Below are 11,798 nucleotides of genomic sequence, written 5' to 3'. Positions count from 1 at the left end.
ATTTTCCCTAAGCCGGGGCTTTTAGTGTCTAAAAGAATATATATCTGCAAATCTTTTGAAGGCTAACTTTTTAAAATTATTCTGACTGCATTGCAAAAGTTATTTTGCTAATGTTTGAAAAATTGTCTTATAAACAGATCCCTTAATGTCTGTGGCATGTCATTATACAGTGTCACTGGCTAGGGAATTTCTCATTGTTTCGAATTTTTGTTCCGTGTTTGCTTTTCAATGAGATTTAAAGTCAAGGTTTTCATGGGACCCAGTGAGTTAAGACTCAGCTCTGTTGGAATTCTTTCTATAAGTGTAGTAATGTCAGAACAAAGAGTTTTAGAAAGTTTCACAAATATTCCTCCAAAGATTTCCATTAAGCAATTCATTTATTCAACATGTTTTCAGTGTCAAGTATGTTCCAAGCCCTCTGCAAGATATTGGTCATGCAGTAGTGAAAACGAAAGAACCATACTCTGTTGATACTTTCATATACCATCAAGTGTGGTAGAGTATGGTGCTATATGCAGACCAATAACTGCAAGTGATGAATGACAAGGAATCAGGATAATTTAGAAGCACATGACAGGTTAGGGAAGGACTCACTGATCAAGAGGTGTTTAACCTGAGAGTAAGATGAACTATTGGGGGACGTGTAGGTGGCTCAGCAGTTGAACGTCTGCCTTCATCTCAGGGCATGAACCTGGGTCCTGGGATAGAGTCCTGCATAAGGGTCCCTGTGAGGAGCCTACTCCTTCCTCTCTCTGCCTATGTCACTGCCTCTCTCTGTGTCTCTCATGAATAAATAAATAAAATTTTTTTAAAAAGATGAATATATTGGTTTAAACAATAGGAAACAATGAAACATTTAAGGCAAGTCTTATATAAAGTAAAACATTTCTTGAAAAGTACTCTGTTGAACTCAGATCAAGCTTAGCAATACAAACACCTGTTGATTACATTTATAATCTCCAGACAGAGATTAGTGATCCTTATTGGAAGGTGTTCCTTTAATATGATATTTGTAAGTTCAGTAAATTGTGATGATCTTTAAGAGTAGGGTCTATTTGAAAAGAAGTCTGGGGTATTACGGGTCCCAAGGAAAATCTGAAGAGTGGTTCTTCTCTTTAGAAACCTTTACTTTGCCCAGATAAATACAAGCCTTGGCAAACATGAATCCTGGAAAATAGTTCAAGTGGTTCTAAATTCTTAAATATGTTCCAAAGAATCCATTTTTAGGAGGGTTCCACTCCAGCTTTAGAAGTTGGCCAAATTCAGTATTATTTGAAAGAAGACAGGCTGTTTTCTGGTACACAGGTGTTTGTATACAGGATCCTATCTTTGTCATCAGAATATCTGTTTGCAATTAGCCTGAAAAGGACTAGTCTTAACTTGTGAAATCTATACCAGAAAAATCTTCTCTAATACTCTACATTAAGAAACCATAGGGACTCTAAAAGAACAATGGTAATATCACTGCCTACTAACGTAACACAAATAAGCATTTCTAGAAAAAAAATGTTTAATAGTCTGAAAATGTTTATCTGGGACTATTGAAGTAGCAGTAGCAGGATTATGTTACAATTAGGAGAGACTTCATCTTAGATATTAAAGAAAGTGGGCTACAAACTCCAAGGGAGGCGATAACCTTTAGATATATTTTGGGCATGAACAAAGTTTAAATCCTGGAATAGAATTTTTACAAATTAAGCATTTCCTGGATTCAAGCCCGTGTTTCTCAAGTGATACACATACAGAGCATGTAAGCTAGATGCATTTTACTACTAAGATGGAAAAATGATCCCATTTCAGAAAAAAATATCAAACATATTAAGTTAACAGAAAGTTCTTTTTTCATTATCTCTGAATTTTTCTTAAGCCATTGATATCTGCTCTTATGCATCAACACTATATTCAAGTATAAAATGACATCTGACTACTACAAAAATACATGGCTTGCCAGTAATTACTAATAAAATCTTTTACGTTCTTGAATAAGAAGTATTGTCACTTTGGGACACTTCCCCATTGGCATAATTTTGAAAAAACATTGGTCTGTAGCTGTAGTAGTCTTACTCTATCTTACTCGCTGAAGCAAAATGTGATCTCCAGAATATGGAAAAGTATTTTGAGGACTTTCTATTTTTGCCTAGAGTGAGTTTGCCTATCTTCAGCTTAGGGAAAGAGAAGCTATGCCATGGGACAGTTTTTTTAAAAAAAAGATTTTATTTGATAGAGAAAGAGAGAGAGAGTACAAGCAGGGGAAAAGGTAGGCAGAGGGCGAGGGAGAAGCAGGCTCCCCTGCTGAGCAGGGAGCCCAATATGGGGCTCCATGTGGAGCTCAATTCCAGGACCCTGGGATCATGACCTGAGCCAAAGGCAGACACTTAACAACTGAGCCACCCAGGCGCCCCCCCGGGACAGTTTTTATTTATTTATTTTTTAAGATTTTATTTATTTATTCATGAGAGACACACAGAGAGAGGCAGAGACACAGGCAGAGGAAGAAGTAGGCTCCATGAAGGGAACCTGATGGGGAACTCGATCCTGGGATCCCAGGATCACACCCTGAGCCAAAGGGGGATAGTCAAATGCAGAGCTACCCAGGCATCCCCAGTTTTTATTTCTAAATAGCAAGCATAGACTTCCTTGTTCTGTATGATTCATGAGGAATTTACTTTCATCCAAGTAGCTCAAATTGTTACTCTGTGTAAAATCTGAATGAGGATACCTCCTCATTCGGGGGTAAGCCTGAGGGTGTGATCACTTTGGCAAGCCTGGCCATCTCTGTCTTGACTAGAGACCCAACAGGTGCATTGCATACTACTCTTTCCACGACTTCTGATTAAACCAAGATCTAGTTTCTTCAAAAGAATCCACTGGCTCCTAGGAGGAAAGCAGGGATCCGTCTCTATATGTACTACTACGTGGGCTCCAATTATCTTTATTACAGGAGGTTGTGCCTATTTCTACTACTAACCATCCTCAGGTAATCTCATTGACTTGTGAAGCCTAGCAGTGCCCGGCTTCAAGGAGGTAGAGAAGTGTGAGTTGATGTTGTACATCTTAATACAGAGGTGGTTAAAATCAGGAGACACAGACACACTAGTGCTTTAGTTCTCCCTCCCACCCCTCAATGACAGCATGCCCTTGCGCAGGTTACTGAACTTTGCGAAATCCAACATGATTTGCTTCCTGTCCCGGTGGTTCCTTTCCATACGCTTTCAAGGCTGACTCTGATTGATAGCTTGTTTCTTCAGATACCTTTTAAAATTGTTGAAATTCAGCAACAAAATTCTAGAGGTCATGATGACTCCTTCTGGAGGTTTTGCACACTTCAGTCCTGAATCATTATGCATTTGTTTTACAATTGCTATTCATTTGCCTAATGTGTACTTCTCCGTGGCTCCCCACTTTTATTTCCATCTAATGCAAGTTGGGTCTCCTAGATAGGCAGAGCCAGCACTAGACAGAAGCATTTGTCTGCTTTGTAATTCCAGACAATTGCTGCCCCTTACAAGTACCATGACAAATGGCAGTTGGGGCAGGGCAAAGCAGGCAGTGCAGAATGGTCCCTGACAGCATATGACATTGCCCTTTTGTTTCTATGAAGTCCATTTTTATTCCAGATTGAGACTATTTTCAATTAATTGTGCTAGTTAATGTCTAAGAGACACTATCTGTTATATTAGTAATCAAGATATATTGTGTCTTTTGTACTTCCATTATCTTTTGGCCATGTAATTCTGTTGGAAGAAAGAAAGTAATTAGGTTTGCTCTGAGTGATTTATTCCTTATAAATATATTCTACTTATTGTTTCTGATTGTATTTTTTTGAGGAACAGAATCATAGCACTCATAATTTAAAAAAATAAAAGCAGTATAAGACATTTTCATAAAATCCTCAGTGACATGATCTGAATTTGGATCTGAATTATACTTCCTGAATAAAATGAAACAGTATTTCCCCTTTGCTGGATCTTTCCGCCTGGGAGCCTGTGTAGTGCACCAGAAACCCTATGCAATCATTCAACCCTGGGTTTAAACAATAACTGTTTTTTTGTTGCTTTGTGAATTTGGTAAGTGGCTTAACATGTCACAGCCTTAGTTTTTCAGTCTGTGAAATGGGGTGAAATGGGGTTCCTAATAGCTACCTTACAGAATATTGTAAGGATTATATAATATAACATCTTTAAGAGTGCCTGGTAGACTGTTGATACCAGTTTCCAGAACTATCTCTGTGACTTCACCCTCATAAAGAAATGTCTCCACATGGGCAATCTCTGGTCAATTTCTAGAATATGGGAATCTATGTCATTTGTCAAATACTTGTGTCTTATTTCGTTGATTAGAACCTGGCACAGTCCTGGAAATATTACAAACATGATAATATAGGGTTTGGTTTTTCAAAATATACTACCTCTATTTTCTCAACATGAGTAATCTTAGACTACACTAAAAATGGTTCAGAGTTGATGATGATGATTACAGTTACTATTGGGTGTACTGGCAAACTCTAAACAAAGAGTGTGACCTGGGCTATCTGCCCACAGGCCAGCCAAAGAGCAACACTTTTTAGCTAACACTCATTTATAGAGCACATCACATCCATACAGACTTACTAACTGTGGGACTTTGGGTAAAGTCCTCAGAGCTTCAATTTGTCCCAAAGAATGATTTGAATCGGTGGCTTCTATAAATCTATGGTATTAAGATTTTTATGTCTTAGAAGAAGGTTAATTAGTATACCAATACAATAACTATTGGTATACTAATTATACCAACATTTTTAAAAGCATGTTTATTTGGTCTTCATGGTTGTATATATTCTAAATGAATGTGTGCTTGGTATAAAAATAAATTTCCTTCCATGTAAACTGTGAAGGCAGATACAAGGTTTGAATTGGTTTAAGCAAGAGAGAATGCTTAACTATTTTGATTTTGTTTCCAAATTGTTTAGATTCTTTGATTTTTGAATTAACCTGTGATTTCTATAAGAAATCCTTTTTTGTTTGTTTGTTTGTTTGTAAGATCCCATCATTGATATCCTTGGGGGGGAAAGAATTCCTTCTAGAGGCTTGCTTCTACTGAACTCAACTATGAATTAGCTATTATTTGTCATCTGGAAAGTACTGAGCTGGGCACTGCAGAAAACAAAACAGGAGTAAATGAAAGTAAGTACCATAAAACAGAATATTACACAAGTGACATTTTAAAGTAAGGTAATCCCATACATCTAGGATACCAAATTACAGCAAAGGATAGGTTTGAGGGTGACTGTCAACAGAATGTTACTTAAATGCCTAGACACACACTCACAATCTTCTTGATATATATATATATATACATATATATACACATATATATGTATATATATAACACACACATATACACATATACGTATATATGCACCTTTTAATCATATGTATTATTGTATATTATACACAATATTATTTTGCATTATTATATATTTCATATGTATTATATACAGGTTTCCCCTGCTATCTGAAAGTAGAAAATTTCTATGAAATTTTTGTAAACCAAAATGATGTATGGCAAACAAGCAGTTATCATTCATTTATATGGAAAATTTTTTGAGCATTCCTAGATCCATAAATAACATTAGGCTTTTCTGATACCTTAGGACACATGAATGCACAGACTAAATTGAGATAAGGCACAGATGCTCACAGACACATCTTGATGCTGAGATGCTGAGCATAGCTCTCTGGGAAGGAGCTTGATGGTGCCACTCTTGCTGCTGGGGTCAGGCACTGCGTCCATCATGTCTCACTGCAAAATAAATGCTGAACGCTATTTTAACTATTCTCCTTTTTTCATAAAAGTAAAAGTTCTCTTCAGATTACTTCCAGTTATCAGAAACAGGTACTAACGTAGGTCTTCTGTAAATGTGAAGTGGCATAACATGAACTTTAGAAAAGTGGGGGATACCTGTATATACCTACATGTGCACAGATGTATAGCACTTTATTGAGGTATAGCCGACATAAATTAAACTGCACAAAACAGTTATTTAAAGGATACAATCTGATAGATTTTGACATATGAACACATCCAAAGCACCATCACCACAATTAGGATAATGAATATATCCATCGCTGCTGGAGGATCCCTTCATGTCCTCCATTCTAGATGCAATCCTTGATGTAATTCCTCCTAGGCAACCCCCTCTCCCCATTCCATCCTATCCCATCCATGGGAAATCACTGACCTGCTGCTTTCTATCAATATAGAATACAGTTTGTATTTTCTAGATGTTTGTCAAAATCAAATCATGCATTGCATTCTCTTTCATATCTTGCTTTCACTCAGAGTTATTTTGAGATTCATACATGTCGTAGTATATATCAAGAGTTCATTCCCTTTTATTGGTGAATAGGACTGTGTTGTACGGCTATTTCGGTTTCCCCAAAAGTATTTATTGAATCCTTAGTATCATTGATAGTTTTTTTTATTCTTAGACATCCTGATGGATATATAGTAGTATTTCATTATAGTTTTAATTTGCTTTTTCTTAATGACTAATGATGTTTGGTATTTTTTCCTATGCGTATTTGCTGACCATATAACTTCTTTGGTTAGGCATCTGTATTTTTCATTGAAATATTTTTCCCCATTCATTAAGTTTTGAATGTTTTTTGTATATTCTACATACAAGTCCTTTTCAGATATACGTTCCAGATACAAGTCCTTGACAGATATATTTTCTCCAAGTCTGTGGCTTATGGTTTCATTCTCTTGACAGTGTCTTTTGAGGAGCATATTTGTTTTTCTTTTGATGGTGTCTAATTTATCACTTTTTCCTTTTACAGATTATGCTTTTAGTGTCATGCTTAAGAAATTTTTGCCTAACCCAAGGTTACACAATCTTTTCCTCTGTGTTTACTTCTAGCAGTTTTGAAAACTGCTAGTAACTGTAGGTTTTACATGTAGGTCTATAATATATTTTGAATTAATATTTGCATAATGGTGGAAAATATAGATGGAAATCTCCTTTCCTCATCTTTCCTTTTTCCCTTTCTTTCTTTCTCCCCTCCTTCCTTCCCTTTTTCCCTCCTTCTTTCCTTCCTTCCTGATTTATGGATTGTATGGTAAGAGTATCTTCTGTTTTATAAGAAATCACTTAATTGTCTTCCAAAGTGGCTATACCATTTTGTATTCTCACCAACAATGAATGAATTTTTGTGGCTCTGCATCCTCACCAACATTTGGTGTTGTCAGTGTTCTGCATTTGGCCATTCTAAGAGGTATGTATGATATCTCATTTTAATTTACCTTTTATTGGGGTGCCTGGGTGGCTCAGTCAGTTAAGCCACCAGTCAGTTGACCTACCTTTGGCTCAGGTCATGATCTCAGGGTCCTGGGATCGAGCCCTGTGTTGGGCTCCCTGCTCAGTGGGGAGCCTGCTTCTCCCCCTTTCTCTCTAACCCTCCCTCCACTCATGCTCTCTTTCTCTTTCCAATAAATACAATCTTTAAAGAAATTATTTTCCTTTTTCTTGATGACATAAAGTATGGAGCATTTGTTCGTATGCTTATTTATCATCTACATATCTTTTTTGATGAGGTGCCAGTTAAAGGTTTTTGACTCATGTTTTAAGTTGTTTGTTTTCTTATTGTTGAGGTTTGGGAGTTCTTTGTGTATTTTAGATAATAATCCTTTATTGGATGCATCTTTTACAAATGTTTTCTCCCTGTGAGAGATCTGTCTTCTCATTCTCTTGTTACTGTCTTTTGCAGGTCAGCAGTTTTTAATTTTAATGAATTCCAGCTGTCAGTTATTTCTTTCACTGATTATGTCTTTGGTGTTGTATTTATAATACCCTAGGTCGTCTAGGTTTTCTTCTAAGATTTTTATAATTTGTGTTTTATTTTTAAGCCTTGTGATCCATTTTGAATTAATTTTTGTGAAGGGTGTAAGGTCTGTGTCTAGGTTCATTCTTTTGCATATGGAATACAGTTGTTCCAACACTATTTGTTGAAAAGACTATCTTTGCTCGATTGTATTGCCTTTGCTCCTTCATCAAAAATCAATTGACTATATAGTACATGGGTCCATTTCTGGGTTCTCCATTTTGTTTCATTGATGTAGATGTCTATTCTTTCACCAATACGACACTTGACACTGTTCTGATTACTTTAGCTTTATTGTAAGTCTTGAAGTTAGATAGTATTAGTTCTCCAACTTTGTTCTTGCCCTTCAATACTGTGTCAGCTATTCTGGATCTTCTGCCTCTCCATATAGATTTTAGAAGCAGTTTGTACTATTCACAAAATAACTTGCTGGGTTTGTTTTTTTTTTTTTGTTTTTTGTTTTTTGTTTTTTGTTTGTTTGTTTTTAAGATTTTATTTATTTGTTCATGAGAGAGAGAGAGAGGCAGAGGCAGAGGGAGAAGCAGGCTCCATGCAGGGAGCCCGACGTGGGACTCGATCCCAGGTCTCCAGGATCAGGCCCTGGGCTGAAGGTGGCGCTAAACCGCTGAATCACCGGGCTGCCCCTTGCTGTTTTTTTTTTTTTTTTTTTTTTTTTTTTTTCCCTTGCTGGGGTTTTGATTGGGATTGCATTGAATCTATATATCAAGTTGAGAGAAAATGGATTTTTAACAATGTTGAGTCTTCCTATCTGTGAACTTGCAATATCTCTCCATTTATTTAGCGATTTGATTTCTTCAATCAGGTTTAAACTTTTCCTCCTTTATGTTTTATAGTTTCCAATGAGCACATTTGGACAGATTTATCATTAAGTATTTTATTTTTTATTGATGTTATTGTAGATTCTAATTTCAATATTTGATTGTCTGTTGCTAACACATAACAGTACAATTGATTTGTTTTTCCTTGATCTTTCCTCTTTCAACTTTGCCTGACTTCCTTATTAATTATAGAAGTTTTTTCTCATAGATGTTGTTGGCCTTTCAACTCAGATGAACATGTCCTCCATGAATTAAGATTATTTTATTTCTTCCTTTCCAATCTGGTCACATTTTTTCCCTCTGTTCTGGCTTTTTATGATGGTCAATCTATTTATATTTATTTTGAAAAGTTAACAAACTTTGTATTACATGGATAAAGGAAGTCATTCAATAATGATAAAGAGGTTACTTTACCAAGAGGACATACAAATTCTATATATTTTATTACATAATGGAGCTTTAAAATACATGAAAAGGGGCACCTGGGTGGCTCAGTCAGTTAAGAGTCTGACTCTTGATTTTTGGCGCAGGTCATGATCTCAGGGTTGTGAGACTGAGTCCCACATTGGGCTCCATGCTTAGCACGGAGTCTGCTTAAGATTCTCTCCTCCCTCTGTCCCCTTCCCACCCACCCAAGAAAATAAAAAAATATAAAATAAAATAAATAAAATACATGAAAAATAACTAACACAACTACAAGAACAGAAAGATAAATCCACACTTAGAGTTGGAGATTTCCATACCTTTCTCTTAATAACAGAACATGTAGACAAAATTGAAATCTGAAGATGTGGAATATTTAACCAACACTATCAGTAAACTTGAGCTGACTGACAGTCACTGAAGATTGCACCGAACAACAGAATATTCATTCTTTTCCATTTAATAAAATGTATCATATTTATAGCCAGAAAACGATTAACGATAAATTTAAAAGGATTGAATCATATACATTTTTTTCTCTAACCACAAATGAAATAAATGGGAAATTAAAGACAGAAAACTCCTGAGAAAAATCACCAAATATTAGAAACTAAATGATGTGCTTCAAAATAAATATGTGTGTACATATTTGTACAAATACAAATATTTGATGTACTTCAAAATAACCCTGGCAATATACTTTGCTATGAAATCTATTTTGTCTGATATGAAAGAGCCACATCAGCTTTCTATTTTTAGATGTTAGGATAATATATCTTTGTATATGTTTTTCAAAAAAGAATCTTACTTTCAGCTTACTTATGTCTTGTATATAAAGCATATGTGTTTTAGGGCACTTGGGTGGTTCAGTAGTTGAATGTTTGACTCTTGGTTTTGGCTCATGATATCAAGGTCATGATCTCAGGGTCATGAGGTTGAGCCCCGTGTCAAAGCCCACGATGGGCTTCATGCTTAGAGCAGAGTCAGCTTGAGATTCTTTCCCCTACTTTCCCCTTCCCTTCTGCTCTTCCTCCTCCTCACACTCATGGTCTCTTTCTCTAAAAATAAATAAATAAAATCTTAAGAACTAACTAAATAAATAAATAAATAAAGCATTTGTGTTTTTAAGTGGTTTGCATAGTTGGTTCTTGCTTTTTGGGGTAGGATTGTCTTATAGAGTCAATTTCAGATTATTAATTAGTATAGTTAGATCATCTTAATTTAATGTGATTAATTTTGTTTTGTATCTGTCCTATCTGTTCTTTGTCCAATTTTTACCCCTTTTGTACATTATTTTGGATACACTGGTCACTTTTAATAATTTAATTTTATCCTCTTTGTTAGTCTGTTAGCTAACAACTACTTGTTTTGTTATTTCAGCAGTTACTTAGGGTTTACAATACACATCTCCCACTTTTCACAGTCTATGTTCAAGAGATTTTATACCACCAACATATTGTATAAGAATCCTACAATGGATAGTTCTTTTTCTCCTCATCTCCAACTTTCAGCTACTGTTGTCATACATTTCACTTGTACATATGTTATAAATTCCACTTGCATTTTTGATATTTTTGTTGTAGTTATCTATTCATCTTTAAGATTTAAATAATATGAAAAAAATCTTATATACTTACCCATCTTAGTCCTTATTTGCAATGGTTGTTATTTTTTTGTATAGATTTATATTTCCATATGGTATCATTTTTCTTTTGCCTGAAGGACTCCTTTAACATTTATTGTAGTATGTGTGTCTGCTAGTGATAAATCCTTCCAGCGTTTGTGTATATGAGAAAATATTTATTTCATCTTCACTTCTGAAAGATGTATTTACAAGATATCAGCTAACAATCCCGAGTATTCTACTTTAGATAACAGACATTGTATTTTACCTTATTTGATGTTGGATAGGTCTGTATTCCTGTAAATATTCTTCATGATTTCTTCTGGGTTATAGTTAAGTTACACAAAATAGTGATTCCTTTACAAATTGATTTTAAGTTTTGTTTTGTGGACCAAGACAACATCTTGGTTAGCTTTTTTCCACAACTTGTGATTTAAGATCCCCTGGTACACTTCTTAATAGCCTATGAATTGCATATTTTCCAGGCTGAATGGTGGGAAGAGGCATTATTTCCAGCCCTGTTTGCCCACTTTGTGTAATTTCCTCTTAACTTTTGGTTAGTTCTTTCTTCATTTTTAGGTAGTTTCTTCACCTGCATAGATTGATGAATACTCAAGGAAAACCTCTGAAGATCTCTGTGATTCTCTTCTTGTGTATTTTTTTCTTCTGTGTGAAACCCCTTGGTCTCCCAGACTCTTGGCTCCATCCTACCAATTCAGGAAGGCCATGGGGCTCCAGTTGTGTCCCCCTTCCCCACACCTCAAGCTAGAAACTCTCAGAAGAGAGTACCTGCGACAATTGTAGGACTCACCTTATTTTGTTTCCCATTTCTAGAGTTCATTATGCCATCACCTCCTGTTCAATGTCTTGAAAGCTATTGTTTCATACCTTTTGTCTGTTTCTTTTAGTTGATTTTTTAAAAAGATTTTATTTATTTATTCATGAGAGACAGAGAGAGAGAGAGAGAGAGAGAGAGAGAGGCAGAGACACAAGTAGGCTCCATGCGGGGAGCCGGATGCAGGACTCGATCCCGGGACTCCAGGATCATGC

The sequence above is a fragment of the Canis lupus genome, chromosome 23 (assembly GCF_048164855.1).
Source record: "Canis lupus baileyi chromosome 23, mCanLup2.hap1, whole genome shotgun sequence".
Taxonomy (NCBI): domain Eukaryota; kingdom Metazoa; phylum Chordata; class Mammalia; order Carnivora; family Canidae; genus Canis; species Canis lupus.
The sequence above is the reverse complement of the archived record's forward strand: the minus strand, read 5'-3'. Positions refer to the sequence as shown.